The sequence below is a fragment of the Vipera berus genome (genome assembly GCF_964194415.1).
Source record: "Vipera berus genome assembly, chromosome: 1".
Taxonomy (NCBI): Eukaryota; Metazoa; Chordata; class Lepidosauria; order Squamata; family Viperidae; genus Vipera; species Vipera berus.
This window is the reverse complement of record NC_138202.1, coordinates 7,078,643-7,104,138: the sequence shown is the minus strand read 5'-3', so window position 1 is coordinate 7,104,138 and position 25,496 is coordinate 7,078,643.

Below are 25,496 nucleotides of genomic sequence, written 5' to 3'. Positions count from 1 at the left end.
CCTTTCTCCTATGTGAAGTTCTCTGGCGGTGTCGGGTTCGGGTTGTTCTGATTGTGCAGCCACCTGTTCTGTACCAGCCTGCTACTGGCCTTGCAGAAAAGGCAACCCCTTTACAGACGGCAGGAGGCTGGAATACGTCTGCCAAATTTATTACAAAAACAAACAAAACACGAACCAAGATACCGGAGCTTTGAAACACTATCTGAGCGGTTGCTTTCAGCAAACCAGCCCTCCCCACACAAGTCCTTTATAAAGAGTTCAGGGCGTGGCTTCTCTCTCCCTCCTTCCGAGAAGCCCCATTGCCTTCCTCTGTTTACTCCTACTTGACTGCCTCCTGCGTCGGGCGTCCTTGAACAGGGCCAGCTGTGGGTCATCTTCATCCACACTGTCAGGCTCACACAGCTGGGTCTCCATGGTGACCAAGTGGGAGGGGCCTGCCTGAGGGCTATCATCAGCAAGGTCTTCAACACCCCCCTCCTCCTCTGATTCGTCCGACCCAACTGCCGAACCCACAGGCTGACCCTGAATCACAACACCACCCTGTCAGGGTGTAGTCTGTCCAACTTAGTGATGAGGCGACAACCCCAACGTAACTCAGCAGGACTCTTGCCTGTTGCTGTGCATGGTGTGGTGTGTTGTGCCAGGAGGAATTGAGCCAACCTTTGGTGCCAGTCTCCACTGATGATGCGCCTCAACGCGTCCTTGGTCGTTCTCACCGTTCGTTCTGCTAGACCATTAGATGACGGGTGGAAAGGCACGGATGTGACGTGCCTAATCGAGTTGGCCCTGGTGAATGCCTTGAAATCAGCAGATGTGAATTGTGGGCCATTGTCAGAGACCAACACATCAGGCAACCAATGAGTGGCAAATAGCACCCGGAGCACCTGAACAGTCTTTGTAGTGGTCATGCTAGAAACTGGAACTACTTCCAGCCATTTAGAGTGACTGTCAACCACCACCAAAAACAGTTGTCCCTGAAAGGGCCCCGCATAATCAATATGCACCCTGGACCATGGTGTGTGTGTTGCTTCCCTTTTGTGTACGGGGGCCTGCGGCTGTTCTGGCCTTGATCTTTGACATGTGTAGCACCCCGCTACCTGCTCCTCTATGGCCTTGTCGAGACCAGGCCACCATAAGTAACTCCTAGCTAAAGCCTTCATCCTAACTATGCCAGGGTAACCCTCGTGTAGCGACTGCAAAACCCTCTCTTGAAGCTTCTCCGGAATAATAACTCTGCTACCCCACAAAAGGCAACCCTTATGAGAAGACAGCTCATGCCTTCTCATGAAATATGCCTGGAAATCTGGACCCGGACTCTTTTCCTGCCACCCAGACATCACCCACATTAGGACCCTGCACAGTACCTTGTCTGCTGTGGTGCCATCAGCAATGTCCTTTGCCTGAAGGGGGCAATCTGGAAGATCTTGGATGGCTAGGACCAGCTCCGCAGGAGCTGGGTCAGGTTCAGTGATCATTAGCGGTAATCTGCTTAATGCATCAGCGTGGCCCATGTCCCTCCCTGGTTTGTGGACCAGTTTGCAAGTGTATGCAGATAGGAACCTTAGCATCTTTGGGGATAGAATTTGTGGTGTTTGTTTATCAGTTGTGAACAGCCCCAACAATGGTTTGTGATCTGTAAAAATAGTGAACTCCCTGCCATACAGGTAGTCATGGAATTTCTTGACTCCTGTCACAATTGCGAGGGCTTCCTTGTCAATTTGTGCATAATTCCTTTTTGCCCTTGACAGTGTTCGGGAGTAGTATGCAATAGGCCTCTATGTGACTCAATACAGCGCCCACACCATAAGGTGATGCATAACACGCGATGCAGATGGGCTTATTTTCTATAAAATGTGTGATGGTTGAGTCACTGGACAATAGTTGTTTCAGGTTTCTAAAACTCTGTTCGTGGACCGTGGTCCAATTCCATGGGGCTTTCTTATCTAATAGCCTGTGTAAAGGCTCTGCGATTGCTGCTTTGTGGGGCAAAAACACATGATAGAAATTAAGTAACCCCAGGAAAGCTTGCAATTCAGCCTTATTAGTAGGGGTTGGAGCCAATTTGATTGCTCTTACCTTGGAGTCAGTAGGGTGAATTCCCTTGGCATCAATCCTGAACCCTAAAAATTCAGTGGATGCCACTCCAATACTGCACTTACTTTTTTTAAGTTTGAGCTCAGCAGAGCAAAACCTGCTTAAAACAGCCTGCAGCCTGTCAGCCAAGATCTCTTCAGACTCTCCAGCAATAAGAACATCGTCAAAATAAGGACATACACCAGGTATGCCCTTCAAAGTCCTCTCCATCACTTCTTGAAAAATTCCTGGAGCTACAGTGATGCCAAACTGCAAACGGTTAACTCTAAAAGCACCTCTATGTGTCACTATTGTCTGAGCGTCCGCCGTTTCCTTAGTAACCATGAGCTGCTGGTACGCCTGCGCAAGATTGAGCTTGGCAAAGATGGCGCCGCCCTGTACTGCAGAGAGGACATGCCGGACCGTCGGGACCGGGTAAGCGTGCGGATTCAAGGCCTGGTTTACCATGGCCTTATAATCTGCACATATTCTTACTTCCCCGTTAGCCTTAAGTGGGGTCACTATAGGGGTTTCCCAGTCTCCCCAATCCACGGGCTCTAACACCCCTTGTTCAACCAACCTGTCCAATTCACTCTCAATCTTGTGCTTGAGGGCGAATGGGACTCTCCAGGGCTTGATACGAATCGGTAGGACCCTTGGGTTTAGCTTAAATTTAATGGGGGTGTGCTGAAAATCAGACAACAGCAGCATGGTGGGATTTAAAGGAACCTTCCACTTGCTCCGGTCGCAAATTCCCTTAAATGTCTCATATGAAATTATTGAGACTGCGGAACCGGAGTCGAGCTCCATCGTGCAAGGTACCCCTTGCAGATGGACCTGTAACATAATTTTTGGCTTGAGCAACTGGTGAATCTCTGTATGGGACACGGTTTCTGCTGTTCGCGGCACATTCATGATGTATTGTCCCACCTGGGCTACTGCCAGGATGGTGTGTGGGCTTGCCGGCACCATTGGCTGCCTCGTGAGCCATTACCTCATCTAGGACTTCTCGCAGATTCATCGGCAGTTTTGCGAGGATTTTTTGTCGGCACTGATGGTCTCTAAGCCCGAACACCACCTGGTCTCGAATTCTATCTTTGAGATCAGGGAACTTACACAAATGGGCAGCCTGTCTCAGAGCTGCCATGTAGTTCGATGTTGTCTTGCCTGGGAGCTGGATGGGCTGGGAAAATTGGAACCGCCAAAAGATTGGGGCCCTCGACGGCATGAAATGTTCAGCGAGTTTAACCTTGAATGCAGTATTGCAGGGAAAATCTGCCCAATGCCAGCAGTTCGATCCTGATCGGCTCAAGGTTGACTCAGCCTTCCATCCTTCCGAAGCCGGTAAAATGAAGACCCGGATTGTTGGGGGGCAAATATGTTGACTCTGCAAACCGCTTGAAGAGGGCTGTAAAGCACTATAAAGTGGTATATTAAGTCTAAATGCTCACGCTCTCTCTCTCTCTCTCTCTCTCTCCCCCTCCCTCCCTGCAGTAGTTACAATGCATTATTGCAGGCAAACTCTGCCTGCTGCAAGCATTTTGAGTTCAGTTGTGATCATAAGTCAAGGACAACCTGTAGCTTAAAGTTACTAAGGTTGAGAAATTCTGGTTAATAAGTAGAGACTCAATTCCCCAGACCGTAGTTTGGGGGCCAAAGAAACACCGTCGATGTTCATTCACAGCTCATTTTGCCTCTTTCTTTGGAGCGTATCTGCCTTTGTTCCTTTTCCGCTGTCTGTCTTATCAGCATGTCTTTCGTGATATTTAGATCACAGTGTGGTGGAGACACCATGGAGGCCTCACCGCCGTTTGTTCTGCTATCTGCTCTCCTGTCTCCTGCAGAGAGGATTTGAGCAGCATCTCATGTTATGAGGATGCAGGAAGACAAAAATCAAGGAAGGGACGGGGGAAGGAGGGAGGGAGGGAATGGAGGGAAGGTGGAAGAGAAAAAAGAAAAGAAAGAAAGGAAAGAGAAAGAAAGGAAAGAAAATAAGGAAGGGAAGGAGGGAGGGAGGGAACAGAAGGAAGAAGGAAGAGAAAAAAGAAAAGAAAAGAGAAAGGAAGGAAGGAAAGAAAGGAAGGAAGGAAAGGAGGAAGGAGGGAAGGAGAGGAAGGTAGGAAGGAAGAGAGAGAAACAGGAACAAAGGAAGGAATGAAAGAAGAAGAAAAAGAAAGAAAGAAAAAGAAAGAAGGAAGAGCGGGAAGGGAAAGAAAGAAGGAAGGAGGAAGGAAGGGAGGAAAGGGAGGAAGGAAGAGAGAGAGAAACAGACAGGAAGGAAGGAGAGGGAGGAAGGAAGAGAGAAAGAGAAACAAACAGAAGGAAGGAAGAAGATAAAAGAAAGAAAGAAAAACAGAAAGAAGAAAGAGAGGGGGAAGAAAAAAAGAAGGAAGGAAGGAGGGAAGGAAGGAAGGAAAGGGAGCAAGGAAGAGAGAAACAGACAGGAAGGAAGGAAGGAAGGAAGAAAGGAAGGAAGGAAAGAAAGAAAGAAAGAAAGAAAGAAAGAAAGAAAGAAAGAAAGAAAGAAAGAAAGAAAACCCATCCATTCTGAGCATTATGGTGCCTGCAAATTTAGAAGAACAACTATCTTGTGTGCACGTTCCCTCATAAAGACGCACACTCACACATACACGTGTACAGGCACGCACACGTGAGCGGCTTCTGTCTTCATTGCCCAGCTGACCGAAGCCACCAAGGCCAGGCGGGGTTCAGAGGCTAGCAAGGGAATCAAGGCCGCCCGTCTTCCAGAGGGAAAAGAGGAGACGGGCGCTTATTGCCTCCGATTCCAAATGCTCCACCCCCCCCCACGGATGGCCTGGAAATCTCTCGGTTTATGGCATTTTAAACGCTCTTGTTGTTTCCCCCGCCATCTGCAGAGTTCCTGTAGGGCAACCTGCCTTGCTTGCTGCCTGCAGGCACGTTGGCGGAGAGACAAAACCTCCGTGCGATAATTTAATTTTGTTGTCCCTCACGCGTCCCGGTTCCTGCGTTGAGGAATCGCTCTTGTTATGTATCCAGATGCAGGCATCTGCATAGCAGCGGCCACTAGGGGGCGTTGGCCTGGACGGTTTTGGCGGGAAACCCAGTTTCGGCGGGAAACCTAGGGCCAACCCCATTGGCTAGCCGCCTACCTGGCCAGGTATATAAGGAGGCCAGGTAGCCCTTGTTCTTCAGTACGAACCCCCCCCAATAAAGAGCTGAACACGTACTCTGGCTGGCGTCTCTTCCTTGCGTCGGACCCACTACATTACAGCTCTCCTCTGCCTCTCTCAGTGGAAGAACCCGGACTGGCCGCCGCCATTCCTGCACGCTGGTCTCCAGGCCTGTAATGTAGTGGGTCTGACGCAAGGAAGAGATGCCAGCCGGAGTACGTGTTCAGCTCTTTATTGTGTGGGGGGGTCCGTACTGGAGAACAAGGGCTACCTGGCCTTCTTATATACCTGGCCAGGTAGGCGGCTAGCCAATGGGGTTGGCCCTAGGTTTCCCGCCGAAACTAGGTTTCCCGCCAAAACCGTCCAGGCCAACGCCCCCTAGTGGCCGCTGCTATGCAGATGCCTGCACCTGGATACATAACAAGGCCCATCTGAGGGACCTTCCTTTGCCTCAGTGGAGTTGGGATCAGGTCGTCCAGAGAGAGAGAAAGAGAGAGAGAGAGAGAGAGAGAGAGAGAGAGAGAGAGAGAGAGAGAGAGAGAGAGAGAGAGAGAGAGAGAGAGAGTTTGCTGCACTGCTTAAGGCACCAGGCTAGAAATCAGGAGACTGGGAGTTCTAGTCCCGCTTTAGTCATGAAAGCTGGCTGGGTGACTTTGGGCCAAACACCAGGAGATTAGGAGTTCTAGTCCCGCTTTAGGCGTGAAAGCTAGCAGGGTGACTTTGGGCCAAACACCAGGAGACTGGGAGTTCTAGTCCCGCTTTAGGCGTGAAAGCCGGCTGGGTGACTTTGGGCCAAACACCAGGAGACTGGGAGTTCTAGTCCCGCTTTAGGCTTGAAAGCTGGTTGGGTGACTTTGGGCCAAACACCAGGAGACTGGGAGTTCTAGTCCCGCTTTAGGCGTGAAAGCCAGCAGGGTGACTTTGGGCCAAACACCAGGAGACTGGGATTTCTAGTCCCACTTTAGGCATGACAGAGAGCTGGGTGACTTTGGGTCAGTCCCTCTCGTCATAAATATGAACCACTTGCCAAGCATCTGAATTTTGATCACGTGAGCAGCAGTCGTAAGGGTGAAAAACATTCATAAGTCTCTTTGAGTTAAGTTTCAGTGGTGTGGTAACTTCAAGTGGTCACTAAATGGACCGTTGTAAGTCGAAGACTACCTGCATTCTCAGAAAATATGGAACTTACAAGGAGCCCTGATTTTAGAAGCCTGGGGCTCAATTGAAGAGAATTATTTCATGCAAAGAGAAAGAAATTTATACTCCAGATGTTAAGGAATCGATTGGAGAGACACGTTCCTTGTCAATGCTCAGAAAGTTTTGAGATGAAAAGACACAAGCAATAGGATTTCTGTAGGATTTAGGTTGAAACATCCTGTCTGAGACTCAAAATTAATTTTTAATTAGTATTATATGGATCCTTTTCCTTTCTTCCTAATTTCTTTCGCATCTCCCCTTATTAGCGTAGTTTAATCAGTGTAATGTTTGTAGCTATTTTAGGGCAGGTGGAGTAATGTCCTTGATGTATTTTTAAAATTCTTTGTTTTATCTCATTAGGGAAGGAATAACATCAAGGCCTTGGTGCCACGGAAACATCATGCGCTGGCAATGCTTCCTAGTTGGGTAATGAAACATCTGTGGAAAAACAAGCAAGCTCAGAGAGCAGCAAGGATCCCATAGTCATCGTCATTGTCCTCCTCCTCCTCCTCCTCCTCCTCCTCCTCCTCCTCCTCCTCCTCCTCCTCCTCCTCCTCCTCTCCACAAACCCCACTGCCTTCTAGCACTGATGATGTTACCTAGTTGGGTTATGAAACGTCTGCAAGAAAACCACCAAGCTCAGAGAGCAGCAAGGACCCCACAGTCCTCCTCCTCCTCCTCCTCCTCCTCCTCCTCCTCCTCCTCCTCCTCCTCTTCACAACCCCCACTCTCTTCTAGCACTGATGATGTTCCCTAGTTGGGTCATGAAATGTCTACAAGAAGACCACCAAGCTCAGAGAGCAGCAAGGACCCCACAGTCCTCCTCCTCCTCCTCCTCCTCCTCCTCCTCCTCCTCCTCTTCACAACCCCCACTCTCTTCTAGCACTGATGATGTTCCCTAGTTGGGTCATGAAATGTCTACAAGAAGACCACCAAGCTCAGAGAGCAGCAAGGACCCCACAGTCCTCCTCCTCCTCCTCCTCCTCCTCTTCACAACCCCCACTCTCTTCTAGCACTGATGATGTTCCCTAGTTGGGTCATGAAACGTCTACAAGAAGACCACCAAGCTCAGAGAGCATCAAGCACCCCACAGTCCTCCTCCTCCTCCTCCTCCTCCTCCTCTTCACAACCCCCACTCTCTTCTAGCACTGATGATGTTCCCTAGTTGGGTCATGAAACGTCTGCAAGAAAACCACCAAGCTCAGAGAGCAGCAAGGAGCCCACAATTAATTCAATGATTCCCAATCTCAACAACTTCAGGCGAGGATGGAGCTCTACTCCCAGATATCCCCAGCCAGCCGACGCTGTTGCTCGGAATTCTGGGAATTGCAGCCCACACATTTGGAAGTCAGCCAAGCTGAAAAATGCTACTAGTCTTCTCAGAGGCCTGCTCTGCAGCCCATTTTCATTCTTAAACATTGGATATTATAAATATTTGAATATTATTATTAATAATTGAATAGTGAATAATATTATTAGTGTTATGAAATATTAAATATTGAAGTTTTAAAAAATATTTGATGGCAAACTAAATGACAGTCGAGCAACTTTACTAATTGTGCTTCTTTCTTGGCATCCTTCAATATAGCCAGCTCAGTTAAGAGCAATTTAATGTTGTTTTTCCCCTGGGGGTTAGTGGTAGAGAAGGAAACAGACAGGCATGGAAGTCAATTAGCAGTACCACTTAAACTTATATCCTGCTAATAGATAAGATAGATAGATAGATAGATAGATAGATAGATAGATAGATAGATAGATAGATAGATAGATAGATGGATGGATGGATGGATGGATGGATGGATGGATGGATGGATGGATGGATGGATGGACGGACAGACAGACAGAGACAAAGAAATAGCAGACTTATATACTGTTAATAGATAATAGATAAATGATAGATAATAGATAGATAGATTCTAACCACTGCGCCGCCATAGATAAATGATAAATAGATAATAGATCGATTGATAGATAGACAGACAAATAACAGATTTATATACTGCTAATAGATAGATAAATAGATGATAGGTAGATTATAGATAGATAGGTAAATAGATGATAGGTAGATTATAGATAGATAGATGGATGGATGGATAGATAGATAGATGATAGGTAGATTATAGATGGATGGATAGATAAATGGATAGATAGATAGATAGATAGACAGACAGACAGACAGACAGACAGACAGACAGACAGACAGACAGTGATAGATACATAGATGTAGGTAGGGAGGGAGGGAGATAGATACACCTAGATGATAGACAGATAGACAGACAGATAGATAGATGATAAATAGATAGTAATAGCACTGAGACTTACATACTGCTACATAGGGCTTTGCAGCCCTCTCTGAGCGGTTTATAGAATCAGCACATTGTTCCCCACATTGTTGGGGCGTCCTGTGGTCTCATGATCACCATTTATGGGCTTTCCAACTCAGGGGTCTTCAACCTAGGTAACTTTAAGACTTGTGGACTGGGAGTTGAAGTCCACAAGACTTAAAAGTTGCCAAGGTTGGAGACCTCTGTTCCAGCTGGCTTCCAAAGCAAAGTCAGTGGGGAAGCAGGCAGGAAGTTGAAAGTTGCCGTCACCTCATTTACTGACCACGGCAAACGGATTGTAAAATGGGGTGCAGGCACAGGATGCCTAACTTAACAACTGCAATGCTTAAGGACAAATCTTCTGGTCCCCATTGTGGTTGTAAGTCAAGGACTACCGTATTTTCCGGCATATAAGATAACCCATGAAAATCTTCTCAAAAGTTGGGGGATCGTCTTATACGCCGGGTCGTCTTATACGCTGGAAAAAAACACAAATCAGTCGAGCGTCCCCGTTCTTGCAAAGCTGGGCTGCCCCGCGCAACCGAGCTATCTCCGGCGTGGCTCCGGGACACGGCTGGGCGGGAGCGTTGGGCAGCTCTCCCCACGCGAAGGCGGCGCTGCCCGTCGGCTCTTGGCCCGAGGGGAGGGCCTCGCGCCCGCCGGACTCACCTGTCACCAGCACCGCTCTCCCCCCTGCGGGGATGCGCTTCCGCTGGGCGGTGCTGGCCGAGACGAGCCAGCAGGCAGCCACTGTGAGCGCGGCGCTGAGGGGCAGCGGCAGGACGGCCTGGCCCAGCGCCTGCAGGACGGTCAGCAGCCCCACGCGCAGCAGCAGCCGCCGGCTCAGCAACAGGTCCGAGCGCAGGAGCCGCACCGCCAGACTGCCCAGGAAAAGCAGCCACACTGAGAGGCTGCACGCCCAGTCCAGCTCCATGAGGGGCAGGGTGGGAAGCCGGCCGGGAAGAGGGACCGGGAGCCTGGGCCGAGCGCGCCTCGGCCGACGGTGAGAGGGAAGCGGCATGAGTTGTAAAAAAGAGGCGGCGGGCGGAGCTGCCCAGCCCTGCGCCCAATGGGAGAAGTTCAACTTCAAGGCCTGGGGGGGGGAAGCAGGAGGGGCGCCGGCCATGGCGGGGTGGCGGCTGCCCTCCGGCGCTGCCTGCCGCCCAGGAAACGCTGCGCCTCGGGGGCCGGCAGAAGCGCGGGAGCAGCGGGAGGGCCGGCGGGGCCAGTCGGGCCTTCGCCTCGTCTGCAACGGACAGGGAGGGCAGGGCATGTAAGTATTTTCTTAAAAGTCGGGGGTCGTCTTATACGCCGGGTCGTCTTATACGCCGGAAAATACGGTAGCTGTATTGCTGTGAAGGAATACAATATTTATAGCTTTATTTAACTAATCGCGCATGCCCAAGATGGCGGATGTGCTCGGCTGAGCTCCGCGAGCTCCAGCTGCTAGGCGTCCCTTGGGAGCCCCTCACAAGCCCTGAGGCCTTCTGAGATGGGGATTGGGGGTTTGTGGTAAGTGGCAGAGAGGCAACGAGGAGGCTGACGAAGCCGGCAGTGACCTGTTTGGACTCCTGTTCTTTGAGCTACCCGGCTGCTGGCCCTGCTGTCCTCCGGCTGTTTTCTCTCGCTGCTCACCTTTCCGGACTGTCCGTGGCTGCTCGTGTCCGGCGTCGGCGTTTCCTGCTGTTTCGGGCCGTCTGGGCCGCTTTGGCGTTCTCGGGCTGGCTCTGGTCAGCGAGGAGGACGCCCGTCGGCGAGGAGGATGCCCGTGAGTCTGTCCGGGTGGCAGCGATGATGACGGCGACGGCGTGGGCGTCAGCTTCGGCTTCGGCGCTGGTTGCGGCCCGTGCGGTGGTTTTTTGGGCCGCGCTCGGCGGCGGCAGCGGCGGCGGCCCGAGTCTGGCGGCGACGGCGAGTCTGGCGGCGACGGCGATGGCGGCATGCTCTGGACGCTCTTGGTGTTTAACAGCTGACGGGACGCTTCTGGGGCCTGCTTTCGGGCCGCTTCCGTCGTCACCGGTGTTTCTGGGACTGTTGCCCCGTTTACGGGGGCCGGTTGCTGGCTTTGGTGCTTTTTGGGCTTTTGGCCCCTTTCGCCGGCGGTGGGACTCCCATGTTGCCCCAGGCCGCCTTGGGCTGCTTTTGGCGGCGGTGTCGCCCTCGGGCCGTTTTGGCGGCGGAGAGGACGACTATTATTCATCTCGGCGGCGATGGTGGTCTCTATCCTTGCTTCTGGCCGCCTTCTGCGGCGACGGCATCTTCGGGCCGTTTTGGCGGCGAAGAAGACGACCGTGGGTCATCTTAATGGAGCAAGAACGACAGGGGGTTCCTGCACCGCCTTTGGACTGCTTCTGCAGCGACGACGGCGACTTAGATCATCCTTACTATCCTGGCCTGCCTATCCTTTGCCTTAGACATTTATACTTATCATCTTCCTGCCTACTCCCCCCTCTCCCCTTGGATTTTGGATACACCTGGGTACCGGCCACGGTGGGAGAGTGGCTTGACTTTTCCATCTGCAGCCCCATAGAGGTGGGAGCTCTATGGGGTTTGCCTACCCAGAGGATATCTGGTCCACCCCCAGGAACAGAGTTGCAACCCGTCGTGAGAGGGCGGGGGGCGGCCTGTCTCTGGGGGCACCCAACTGAGTGGCAGTGATGTTGGGTGGGGATCCAGATATCTGTTTCTGTTTCGATCCTCCCATGGACATAACTAATGGGATGCCTATCCTGGACTTGCTAGACCCATGCGACAATACACTAGCACGGACTTGTACGCCCTCAGGGGTGCCCCCCTCTCCTGGGTGCGACCCGCCTCATTAAACACTCTTAACCTCGATGACGGGCCCGAGTTTTGGGACCCGGAGAGATGGCTGGGCAGGGGCAGGGGCCGTCTACACAAATTTAATAAGAGGCCTCTGATTACTTTTTTATCTAAATTTTTTACGGGGTTAGGGAGAGGGGTGGGAGATAGGGGTTGTCTGGCTATGGGGGGTGGCCAATCAACCATGGCTCAGGCCAGACTTGGGTCCGACCGCGCGGGGGGAGAACGGGGTGTGGTTGTCTCCGGGGCTCATGAGCGGGTCGTGGGATTACCGATTCCCACGACGGGGAATGGCAGCAGGTGGATAGACAGAGGGCCGTATCGTTACCGGGAGGGCCGTCTCCGCTATTTGCAAGCGGTGAGGCGCTCCGACCGTCTGCCTCTTCCCCGAGGTTCCGGGAGCGAGGATGTGCAGCCTCCTGAGCTCCGGCTGGTGTACCTGAATGCCAGGTCCGTGGTTAACAAAGCTCCCCTCGTTAGGGATTTAGTTGAGGGTGAGCACGCGGACCTGGCGTGCATCACGGAGACTTGGTTGGGCCCAGAGGGTGGGGTCCCTTTGGTTGACCTCTGCCCACCAGGCTTCCGGGTGCTACATCGGCCACGAGCTCATGGTAGGGGTGGGGGTGTGGCGGTGACTATTAGGGAGACCTTATGTCCGCGGGAGACCACCGTTCCTCAGATAGTCGGGTGTGAGTCTCTCTTTGTGAGATTTGGTTCTGGGGCGCAGTTGGGCTTGCTGCTGGTGTACATTTCGCCTAGTCGCGCAGCGGCAGCCCTGCCCGAGCTGCTCGATATCCTCTCGGGGTTGGTGGTTGAGTTTCCCAAACTTATAGTTTTGGGAGACTTCAATCTACCATCCCTGGGAGGCTCATCTGAGCTAGCTCGGGAGTTCATGGCTTCCATGACGGCCATGGACCTGACGCAAGTAATTTCTGAACCAACTCATGAGGGAGGCCACACCCTTGACCTGATTTTTTTATCTGGACGGTTTTTGGATGATCTTGGTGGGGGCTCTCCATTTATTATGCCCCTGTCATGGACCGATCATCACCTCCTGCGGCTGGTCTTCCGTTTTGCCACCCCCTGCCGTGGGGGTACGGAGCCAATTAGATGGTACCGCCCCAGACGCTTAATGGATCCTGATAGATTCCAAGCGGCGCTGGGGTCCCCACCTGCCTCCATTGCTCACAACTCGGCGGATCCCTTAGTGGAAGCCTGGGAAAGGGCAGCCACTGAGGCACTTGACCGGGTTGTACCCTTGCGGCCCCTGACCCGGTGCAGATCCCAACGAGCTCCATGGTTCTCCGCGGAGCTCCGGGAGATGAAGCGTCGGAAACGGGGCCTAGAGAGCTGCTGGAGGTCTAGCCGACCTGAATCCGACCGGTTGCGGTTAAGAACCCATATTAGGTCTTATCTCGCAGGGATGAGGGTGGCGAGGTGTAATTACTTCTCTACCCTCATCGCGTCCGCAGATAATCGCCCGGCTGCCCTGTTTAGGGTGACTCGCTCCCTTCTTAATCAGGAGGTGAGGGAGGATCCCTTGCAGGGTTGTGCCGAGGAATTCAGTCAACATCTGTCGGATAAAATCGCTCGGATTCGGAACGGTTTGGACTCCAGGTGGGCAGAGTCTGGCGATCAGGACACGGGCGGTCTTGTCAATGTTATCTGGGAGGAGTTTGATTCTGTGACCACTGATGAAGTGGACAGGATTATGGGGAGGCTGAGCTCCACCACATGTTTATTGGATCCGTGCCCTTCCTGGCTGGTTTATGCAGCTAGGGAGAGGACACGAGGCTGGCTCCAGGCGGTTATATCTGCTTCTTTGAGTGAGGGTTATTTCCCCACCGTCTTGAAGGAGGCGGTGGTGAGACCTCTCCTCAAGAAGCCTGCCTTGGACCCAGCTGTATTGAACAACTTTCGTCCAGTCTCCAACCTTCGCTTTCTTGCGAAGGTTGTTGAGAGTGTGGTGGCGCATCAGCTCCCTCTGATCCTGGATGAAGCGGATTATCTGGACCCTTACCAATCGGGTTTCAGGCCCGGGTACAGCACGGAGATGGCATTGGTCGCTCTGGTGAATGATCTCTGGAGGGCTCGGGATAGAGGATATTCCTCTGTCCTAGTCCTATTAGACCTCTCGGCGGCTTTCAATACCATCGACCATGGTATCTTGCTGCGGCGTCTCAGGGGATTGGGAGTGGGAGGCACAGTTCTTCAGTGGTTCTCCTCCTATCTCCTGGGACGCTCGCAGTCGGTGTTGGCAGGGGGGCAGAGATCGGCCCCTAGGTCTCTCGTTTGTGGAGTTCCTCAGGGGTCGGTTCTCTCGCCTCTCCTGTTCAACATCTACATGAAACCGCTGGGTGAGATCATTCGTGGTTTTGGAGTTGGGTATCATCAATATGCCGATGATACCCAACTTTTCATTTCGACCCCAAACCACCCCAGTGATGCCCTCGCTGTGATGTCCCGCTGCCTGGAGGCGGTTCGGGTCTGGATGGGGAGGAACAGACTTCAACTCAACCCTGACAAGACTGAGTGGCTGTACATTCCGGCATCCCGGGACATTCAAAATGTTCCATCGCTTTCTATGGGGGGTGAGTTCTTACCCCCCGTGGATAGGGCTCGCAACTTGGGAGTCCTCCTAGATTCACGACTTACCCTGGAAGACCATATAGTAGCCGTGACTAGGGGGGCTTTCGCCCAGGTTCGCCTGGTGTGCCAGTTGCGGCCCTATCTGGACCGGGATGCCCTGTGTACGGTCACTCATGCGCTCGTGACCTCTCGCCTAGACTATTGTAATGCTCTCTACATGGGGCTTCCCTTGAAGACCACTCGGAGGCTCCAACTGGTACAGAATGCGGCCGCGAGAGTTGTCTTGGGAGTTTCCCGGTACTCCCATGTTACACCTTTGCTCCGCGAGCTGCATTGGTTACGAGTTGTCTTCCGGGTGAGGTTCAAGGTCTTGGTTATGATCTTTAAGTCCTTACATGGCATGGGTCCGGGATACCTCGAGGACCACCTGCTGCCGGCGTCAACTCCCCTCCGCCCTGTGCGTGCCCACAGAGAGGGCCTCCTCAGGGTGCCTCCGGTCAGGGAATGTCGACTGGTGGCCCCCAGGGGGAGGGCCTTCTCTGTGGGTGCCCCGGCACTATGGAACCAACTGCCGGTTGAGCTCCGGATGGCATCGGACCTCCGATCCTTCCGTCGCGGGTTGAAGACCCACTTGTTTGAGTTAGCTGGTCTGGCCTGAAGGGGAATATGGGTTTTTAATTGGTTTTATTTTTTACTATTGCTGTATTTTAATTGGGTATGGTTTAATTCTTTTTTAATTTTTGTACAGTTATTTATATATGCCCTGTGAACCGCCCTGAGTCCCTAGGGAGAAGGGCGGTATAGAAATCCAATAAATGAAATGAAATGAAATGAACTCCTGTGTGCTGGGGAGCTAATTTGCTAAAAAGTTAAATAAATTACCTCAAACTCACAATCCCAGGATTCTGGGTGAACTTCAGATTTCGAATACCTTCTACCTGAAGCTGTGGATGATGGTTTTTGTTCTCTAGGCAGACTACTAAGCCACTGAGAAGAAGGAAGAAGATGGGGAAAGGAAAAGTGAAAAGGAAGGAAGGAAGGAAGGAAGGAAGGAAGGAAGGAAGGAAGGAAGGAAGAAGAAAGAGAAAGAAAGAAAAGAAAGAAAGAAAGAAAGAAGGGAAGAAAAGAAAGAAAGAAAGAAAGAAAGAAAGAAAGAAAGAAAGAAAGAAAGAAAGAAAGAAAGGAAGGAAGGAAGGAAGGAAGGAAGGAAGGAAGGAAGGAAGGAAGAAAAGAAAGAAAAGAAAGAAAGAAAGAAAGAAAGAAAGGAAGGAAGGAAGGAAGGAAGGAAGGAAGGAAGGAAGGAGAATTATCTATAGGTGCCCCAAAGTGGAAGGATTAAGCTTTTTGGACTACAATGACCCTAATCCTTTCCTATTGACCACGAGGGATGAAGCAGTTAGGTTCAAGGGCCTAACTGGTAGAGGGAATACAAATTTTCCTACTTATCTTCCAGAATTCTTCATTTTTTTGTATCATGGACCCCTTTGCATATTTATTGAAACAATTCTAAGGAAAAAAAATAGCTGTCTGCATCAAATGTATTTTTTTAAAAAACACCATACAGTAGACCGTATTACAAAGGAAACCAATTATGCTCAAATACGGTGCTCAAAAGATGGGGGGGAAAAAACAACCTAATTGAAATAATTTTACGCAGGGAGATGCGTTGAACTTCACAAACATTTTGGGAAGCGAGAGGCGGCAAATTACCTGCGTCTCTACATTCCGGATCGAATGAAAAGTGGCATTTTAACCGGAGGTTGGGAAAATTAAAACCGTGTGTTCTTTTTTTTCCCTTCTTCTTCTTCTCCCATCCAAGTTCATGGACACCCTAAAATCTAAGCACAGACCCCGAAGGTCTGTGATACCCGTATTACAGATCTGTACGTGGGAATGACTTTTGGAGATCAGGAAAAACATACTGTCTAAGGCAGAGGCCCCTAAGCCATTTGGGCACCAGGGACCCATGGAGAAAGCTTTTTGCATGGACCGGAGGGCGTGTGATTTTGTGTGCTGTCTCCATCTCGTGGATGGGGCTTTGCTTGTTTGTGTGGACCGGTTGCTGGCATGCCCACGGCCCGGTACTGGTCCACGGGAATGGTTCGAATCAGAGAAAGGTTAGCTTGGAGCTGCATAATGAATGGAAAACAAAATTTGAAAGGGGCCATCCCTAGCTTCTAAGCCTATAACGAGAATGGCAGATTTCTACTTTTAGTTATGGAACATCCTGCTAATGGAGCCTTTTAATAACAGAGTAGCAGAGTTGGAAGGGACCTTGGAGGTCTTCTAGTCCAACCCCCTGCTCAGCCAGGAAACCCTATACCATTTCAGACAAATGGTTGTCCAATCTCTTCTTGAAAACCTCCAGTGTTGGAGCATTCACCGTTTCTGGAGGCAGGTTGTCCCACGGGTTAAATGTTCTCAGAATAAAAGAGTTGGAAGGGACCTTGGAGGTCTTCTAGTCCAACCCCCTGCTCATCCAGGAAACCCTATACCAGGGGTAGGCAACCTCGGCTCTTTTATGACTCATGGACTTCAACTCCCAGCATTCCTGAGTCAGCTATGCTGACTTAGGAATTCTGGGAGTTGAAGTCCATGAGTCATAAAAGAGCCGAGGTTGCCTACCCATGCCCTATACCATTTCAGACAAATGGTTGTCCAATCTCTTCTTTAAAACTTCCAGTTATGGAGCATATGTAATTTCTGGAGGCAAGCAATTCCACTGATTAATTGTTCTCACTGTCAGGAAGTTTCTCCTTAGTTCTAGGTTGCTTCTCTCCTTGACTAGTTTCCATCCGTTGCTTCTTGTCCTGCCTTCAGGTGCTTTGGAAAATAGCTTGACTTCCTCTTCTTTGGGGCAACCCTCTGAGATAGTGGAACACGGCTATCATGTCCCCCCTCGTCCTTCTCTTCATTAAAGTACACATTCCCAATCCCAGCAACCGTTCCTTATATGTTTTAGCCTCCGATCCCCTAATCATCTTTGTTGCTCTTCTCTGCACTCTTTCTAGAGTCTCAACCTCTTTTTTACATCGTGGTGACCAAAACTGGATGCCGTATTCCACGTGTGGCCTTACCAAGGCCTTGTAAAGTGGTATTAACACTTCACGTGATCTTGATTCTATCCCTCTGTTCATGCAGCCTAGGAATGTGTTGGCTTTTTTTGGCAGCTGCAGCACACGGCTGGCTCCTATTTAAGTGATTGTCTACTAGGACTCCGAGATCCCTCTCACAGTCGCTACTATTGAGCAAGGTACCACCTATTGTTGTTGTTGTTGTTAGTTGCGAAGTTGTGTCCGACCCATCGTGACCTCATGGACAACGTTCCTCCAGGCCTTCCTGTCCTCTACCATCTTCTGGAGTCCATTTAAACTCACCACCTATACTATACTTGTACATTTGGTTTTTCTTGCCTAAATGTTCTAACAGATGGCTTCTTTTACCCCTCTCTCAAACGGATGGATCTCTTTATCCAAAATATGGACTTGGCTGTTTTCAAAAGAGCGACCTTTGCCCTTCGAATGCAGATGGACTCCTGACCCCATCTCTCTCCAGTCGACGGCACAGCCCTTGCAGCAGTTCCAAGAAGATTCCACACCTAACTGAGAGCACGGATAAACTCCCAAGTGATCTCGAGAGCTCTCAGAGAGAGTACTAACAACCAGGTGACTGCAAAGAAACACAGTCCTTCCATTCCTCTCACCTGCCCCATCAGAAGCTTATCCTTCCATCCGTTCTTCATCAGAACAGATGAAGCTCCTTGGATGAGGAGCAAAAACATTTTCTTCTTCTTCCTCAAGGAAAAAACAACAACAATCCAGTTGCCTATCGGGGGAAGGTAAAAAAAAAAAGTGAGACAACTATGACCCCACAAACGGATGTGTTTCTAAATCGACGTCCAAGGGAGGGAACCCCGTCTCCCCACAAGCCGGCTTCTTGCCCACCCACCCTTTGTAAGAATCGGGTTCCCGTGTCGTCGTCGATGACTTCGAAAGGATGCAACCGCCGGGAATCCTATAAATACCAGCCCTGCCTATCTGATCGATCGATCAGGATCCATTTCTCTCTTTTTCTAGCCGAGGTGACCGAGGCAGCTAATTTAATTCGGAGGAATTCCAGAGTAATATCCCAGACGGGTCATAAAAGGCTTGCTATTCTTTCGGAAGCCCCTCGGATGCTCCGAAAGAGGCTGCGGAAAATTAGATTAGTCAGACCGAGATGTTTTTTTTTCCTTTTTTTTTCTTTCCTTCCTCCGTCGGTCTCCAGATCTGAAGGGCAGGCGATCGATTTCCCTGTGTGGCCAAAATTAAAAGCTTCCACCCCCTCCCCCCCTCTTTTTTTTTTCTTAGTGGAAACTGCTGGCTAAGCAATTTTCTTAATGTAATGTTGGTGGCCCGGCTCCAGGGCTTTTCGATGGGCAAAGGAAGGGACCAATTTTTCTCTGACAAGGCCCGTTTTTTTTTCCCTTGTGAAAGAGAAGATTTAATGTCAGAGCCAGCCTTTCAGAATAATTGATGACGCCCAAAGAAGAGCTTAAGGATCTGCCAGCTTGGTTCCCCACCCTGGGATTTATTAAAGGTGCAATCATTAAATATGTAAATAGCTGATTTATAACCAGCCAGGCAGGCCGTTAATTGATTTCTTCTGTTAAACACAGCCGGGCAAGAAACAACAGTTGGCTTTGAGATGGACAAACATATGAAGGTGATCACTTAACCAAAGCCCATCTCTCTGGTGCTTGGAGACATTAATATTCACCCCGTAGCCCATCCTCCTGGTCCCAGGAGATTAGAAGATTCGCCCCATAGTCCATCTTCCTGGTCCCAGGAGTTTAGAAGATTTTCTCTGTAGCCCAGCCTTGTGATCCCTGGACATTAGAAGATTCACCACATAACCCATCCTCCTGGTCCCTGGAGATTAGAAGATTCGCCCCATAGCCCCATCAAATATGAAGATTCACTCATGGCCCATCTCCCCATCAAATCTCATTATCCACCCCTTAGCCCATCTCCCTGATCCCAGGAAATTTAAAGATTCACTCCATAGCCCATCTCCCTAGACTCATGAGGTTTCATAACACCAAAGCCCATCTCCCTGGTCCTGAGAGTTTTTATGAGTCACTCCAAAATATCCCTCAAGACAGATATCTCCCACCTGTTACCACCGGCACCATCTAAACACCAAAACTCGGAGTCCTAGTGGACAATCACTTAAATATTGAGCCAGCCGTGTGCTCCAGCTGCCAATAAAGCCAACACAGTGCTAGGCTGCATTAACAGAGGGACAGAATCCAAGAACACGTGAAGTACTAATACCACTTTACAATGCTTTGGTAAGGCCACACCTGGAATACTGCATCCAGTTTTGGTCACCACGATGCAAAAAAAATAAATAAATGTTGAGACTAGAAAGAATACAGAGAAAAGCAGCAAAGATGATCAGGGGACTGGAGGCTAAAACATATAAGGAACAGCTGCTGGAATTGGATATGTCTAGTTTAATGAAGAGAAAGACAAGGGGTGACATGATAGCAGTCTTCCAGTATCTCAGGGGCTGCCCCAAAGAAGAGGGAGTCAAGCTATTCTCCAAAGCCCCTGAAGGCAGGATAAGAAGCAATGGATGGAAGCTAATCAAGGAGAGAAGCAACCTGGAACTAAGGAGAAATTTCCTGGCAGAACAATTAACCAGTGGAACTACCTGCCTCCAGAAGCGGTGAATGCTCCAACGCTGGAAGTTTTTAAGAAGAGACTGGACAGCCATTTGTCTGAAATGGTATAGGGTTTCCTGCCTGAACAGGGGGTTGGACTAGATGACCTCCCTCCCTCCCTCCCTCCCTCCCTCCCTCCCTCCTTCCTTCCTTCCTTCCTTCCTTCCTTCCTTCCTTCCTTCCTTCCTTCCTTCCTTCCTTCCTTCCTTCCTTCCACCTACAACTTTATTTGAGTTTATTTGAGTCCAACGTAGCTTGGAGGACACTGGAGAAAGTTACTTTCGTTCATAGCTATCCAGAACACTCTTGCAGCCAACGGTATAATTAATCTAAGGAGTGTAAAAGTGACAGGAGAATTTTTCTGCTTTGATGGAGCAATTAATGTTATTTTTTAATACATTCTCGGGTTTTTACCACCATCCCCCCCCCCCCGAGTGGTAAGCACAACGTATCTGTTAGTCTCAGGCCACTAACTTTATAATTCTGAAGAACCAGGAAATTGTAATTGTTTTCTGAATGCGCGTCGGTGTTGTTCGTTGTTTTTTTTTTAATACAGTAAACTGCGGCTGGACCCCATCCAGAGGCAGGGACAAAAATCTGCTCAAAATAAATAAATAAATAAATAAAAATCTGCAGTCGCAAGTGACAGGCGGAAAAGATGAAGCGTCTGCCGGTGGTTGTGAGTTGTGCATCACAATTAAACGGAATTTTGTCATCCTTCTGGTTAAAATGGAATAATAGAGTTGGAAGGGACCTGGTAAGATCATCTACTCCAGCCCCCCCGCCCAAGCAGGAGATCCTACACCAGGGGTCTTCAAACTTGGCCCTTTTATGACTTGTGGACTTCAACTGCCAGAATTCCTCCGCCAGGAATTCTGGGAGTTGAAGTCCACAAGTCATAAAAGGGCCAAGTTTGAAGACCCTTGCCCTACACCATTTCTGACAGTCCCGTCTTGAAAGCTCCCAGTGATGAAACTCCCACAACATCTGAAGGCAAAGCAATGCCATTGGTTGATTGTTCTCACTGTCAGAACTCACTTTGTTATCCTAGACCAGTGATGGCGAACCTTTTAGAGACCGAGTGCCCAAACTGCAACCCAAAACCCACTTATGTATCGTCGGGTGCCGGGTGGGCGTGGCCCATTGGGTGGGTGTGGCCCATTGGGTGGGCGTGGCTGCGGTGGTAACGGCAGACTGGGTGGGACTAAAAAGTTCAATCAATCAATTCCAACTTTGCGAGATCTTCTTTTTCCCACGAGATGATGAAATTGATTGATTGAATCTTTTTTTTTTTGCGGCGGAGGCCTAAACCGAAAAGGTTTTATAAAACCCAGCTGAAGGCCTAGGATTGGGCCGACGGTGTGCGTGCCCACAGAGAGGGCCTATAGAGGGGGCTTTGCGTGCCACCTGTGGCACCCGTGCCATAGGTTCACCACCATGGTCCTAGAACAAGAGTCTTCAAACTTGGCCCTTTTATGACTTGTGGACTTCAACTCCCAGAATCCTTCAGCCAGCGTGCCTGGCTGAGGAATTCTGGGAGTTGAAGTCCACAAGTTATAAAAGGGCCATGTTTGAAGACCTCTGTCTTAGAATAACAGAGTTGGAAGGGACCTTGTAGGTCATCTAGTCCAACCCGCCCCCCCACCCAAGCAGGAGACCCTACCCCATTTCTGACAGATGGCAGTTCAGTCTCTTCTTGAAAGCCTCCAGTGATGAAGCTCCCACAACGTCTGAACGCAACTTCTGTTCCATTGGTTGATTGTTTTCACTCTTGGGAAATTTCTCCTTATTTCTAGGTTGCATCTCTCTTTGATCAGTTTCTATTATGTAGTGGAATCTGTTATTCCTTGTTGACCAGTTATTTACCAGATCCTCTTTGCTCCTTTCAGGAAAATGCAGCCTCCAGAAAAAAAAGACCGATCGTTTTCAACTTACAATAGTTCATTTAGCGACTGTTACAACTTAGGCACTGAAAAAAGTGACTTATGACCGTTTTTTCAGAGTTACGACCCTTGCGGCATCTCCATGGCTGCGTGTTCAAAATTCAGATGCTTGGCAATTGGTTCCTACTTATGACGGTCGCAGTGTCCCAGGGTCACGTGCTCCCCTTTTGCGACCCTTTGAGAAGCAAAGTCAATAGGGAAGCCAGATTCGCTTAACAACTGCCGTGGTGCGCTTAACAACCGGGGCAAGGAAGGTCGTAAAATGGGGCGAAATTCACTTAAGAAATGTCTCGCTTAGCAACAGAAATTTTGGGCTCGGTTGTGGCTGTCACTTGAGGGCTGGCTACCCGTGTTCAGGAGCAGGAAGAAGCTTAAGATAAACAGAGAATGATAAAAACTAAGATTGAAGTCCTTGCTAGCCAATCAGGCTTCTGATTTTCAATCTAAGTTCCTCAGGAAATTTTAGAATTTCTTTGAAATTCCTCTTGGTGAGGATTTTGAGCTGAATTGTTGCCTAGGAGCAGTGGACTAGAACTCCCAGTCTCCTGGTGATTGGCCCAATGTCACCCAGCCAGCTTTCATGCCTAAGGCGGGACCAGAACTCACTGTCTCCTGGTGATTGGCCCAAAGTCACCCATCTGGCTTTCATGACTAAGGCAGGACTAGAACTCCCTGTCTCCTGGTGATTGGCTCAAAGTTACCCAGCCACCTTTCATGCCTAAGGCGGGACTAGAACTCACCGTCTCCTGGTGATTGGCCCAAAGTCACCCAGCTGGCTTTCATGAGTAAGGCAGGACTAGAACTCCCTGTCTCCTGGTGATTGGCTCAAAGTTACCCAGCCACCTTTCATGCCTAAGGCGGGACTAGAACTCACCGTCTCCTGGTGATTGGCCCAAAGTCACCCAGCTGGCCATCCTGCCTAAGGCAGAACTAGAACTCCCTGTCTCCTCTGATTGGCCCAAACTCACCCTAAGGAGGGACTAGAACTCATCGTCTCCTGGTGATTGGCCCAAAGTCACCTAGTTGGCTTTTGTGCCTAAGGAGTTGAAGTTCGCAAGTTTTAAAGTTGCCACGTTTGGAGATGCCTGACTTAGAATAAGAGAGTTGGAAGGAACTTTGGAGGTCTTCTAGTCCAGCCCCCTGCTTGAGCAGGAAATCCTATAACCATTCTGGACAAGTAGTGAAGCAAACCTCCATCCATGGATCATAGTGGCTTCTTGGCCTGATGCTATGTTACGCAACTCCCTCTCTGAAGTTGCAGAGGGCAGAAAACCAAGCCTCTTTACAAAAAAACCCACCCCAAAACGAAACAAACCCCCCCAATGTATTTTTCCCTGGTACACGGTGCTCCCTTTGTCAGGTTGCACGTTCATTAAGCTTTGGCACAAACCTTTCTTGGCCCACTCTCTCTTTCTTTTTTTCTCCCTCCCTCCGTCCTTTCTCCCGTATAGTCTGAAGCAAACGTTTCAGGAATCGTTGTAAATCAAACCAATGGCCAATTCTGAGTCAAATACCCCCCTTTCCCCCCCCCGCGCATTTGAACCAGTGCCCAATCTGGCCAGCTACAAACAAGCCAGTGTGCTGTAATTAGATTTTAGTCCTTCGACTGCTGCAGTTTTGCCATCGTCCCTTGCAGCGGTCACCAGTTTCCAGGCTGAGTTTGGCTTCGATCAATCTACCCATAGGATGGTGTGGGAAGTCAGCCCCCCCCCCCAAAGAAGGAAATATTAAAAGGGCAAAATATTATATTTCCTCAAAGGACCTTAAAGAGGCAGAAAAGCATGCCCAGTTTTTCTCAATAGCCCCAAGTCTCCCTCCCCCAAGCAGAAACCAGCTCTGTCGAAATGCAGATGATAATCTTGTCAGAAAGACTGGAGTCAGGAAACTGGGATTAGGAAGCAAGATCCCTAGAATCAACACCAAAAATCTAAGAGTCATCAGCACAGCCCCAGGGAAGCAGGATATGACCCTTGGGACACAATAGGATTAAGCCACCACCATCAGAATACCGGAAAGGCACACTCAGACTCAGGTCAGGATACATGACACAGGAAATACAAAGCCTCAAACAGGAACAGGAAACAACTCCAAACAAAAGGCTCCAGAGGGTATAAAAACCCACTCCCTACATGTGCTCGACCCTTTTTCTTCCAGAGCCATTTTTCTGTCTGGCTCTCCTCTTCAAAAAAACCTGCAATCTTCTTTCTAAAGCAGTCGCCATGTTGTTTATTCCCGGCTTGGGCCGAACCATGATGAAGACTTTTCCTTCAACAATGGGCTAGTGGGGGAATCAGACCCACTAGTTAGTTCCAAAAAAATAAAAATAAAAATAAAATCTCTGTTGTCTATGGGGATTCTCAGTCATTCAGGTCAGGGTTGTCCCAAAGGTGTTTGTTTTTTTTCCAGGAGGCAACTGGACTTTCTTGTTTTTCTCTGAAGACATGTCGCTTCTCATCCAAGAAGCTTCCTCAGCTCTGACTGGAGGGTGGGAAACGGAAAGGATTTATACTCCTTGCAGACAGCTGGTCATTTGCCTTCTTTTGGTGAGTCGTTGAGGCCATTTGGAGGTTTACCTGTGTCCTCAGGGTCACCTGTGTGGTGCAAATGGCTGTGGAGCCTTCTTGGCCGCAGGAACCCGGGGCAGAAAACATCCTGAGGGTCTCTTCCACCCTGTCATTCCATGTTCTCAAGCACTAAGATGGTGCGGGAGTCTAACAAGCTTGTCCATCTCATGTTCAACCTTGGAGAAATGGATCTGCGTTCCTGCTTCAGGTCCAGCTCAACGCATCCTTTCCTGAGAAGAAGAAGAAGAAGAAGAAGAAGAAGAAGAAGAAGAAGAAGAAGAAGAAGAAGAAGAAGAAGAAGAAGAAGAAGAAGAAGAAGAAGAAGAAGAAGAAGAAGAAGAAGAAGAAGAAGAAGAAGAAGAAGAAGAAGAAGAAGAAGAAGAAGACTGTGGGGTCCTTGGTGCTCTCTGATGAGCTTTGCTGTTTTCTTGCAGAAGTTTCATGAGCCAACAAGATAACATCATCAGGTGCTAGAAGGGAGTGGGGTTTGGAGAGAGGAGGAGGAGGAAGAGAAGGAGGAGGAGGAGGAGGAGGAGGAGGAGGAGAAGAAGAAGAAGAAGAAGAAGAAGAAGAAGAAGAAGAAGAAGAAGAAGAAGAAGAAGAAGAAGAAGAAGAAGAAGAAGAAGAAGAAGAAGAAGAAGAAGAAGAAGAAGAAGAAGACGACTGTAGGGTGCTTGGTGCTCTCTGAGCTTGGTTGTTTTTTTGCAGCCATTTGTCTGAAATGGCATAGGGTTTCCTGCTTGAGCAGGTGTGTGTGTGTGTGTGTGTGTGTGTGTGTGGACTAGAGGACCTCCAAGGTCCCTTCCGTTATTCTCTTATTCTTGGGGTGTGCTTCCACAGAACGTGCCCGATTTTAAACTTCTCTCCTTCCTCCCTTTGAGGAGATTGGAGAGCAGATGCTGAGAGTGATCTTTTTCATAAAATGTTTGGTCTCCACGGACACCAGAAAAATATGTCTCTCTGCGTTTCCAGTTACTGTTGCACAAGCAATAAAGCCATCTGAGGCGGTGATGATGATCCTCTCGGTAATGAGAGGACAAAAGTCCCCAGCACTGGTTGAATTGGCCTCGCTCTCCTCCTTAATAGATGTTGTTGTTTCATCTTCGTTTTATGGAAATGACATC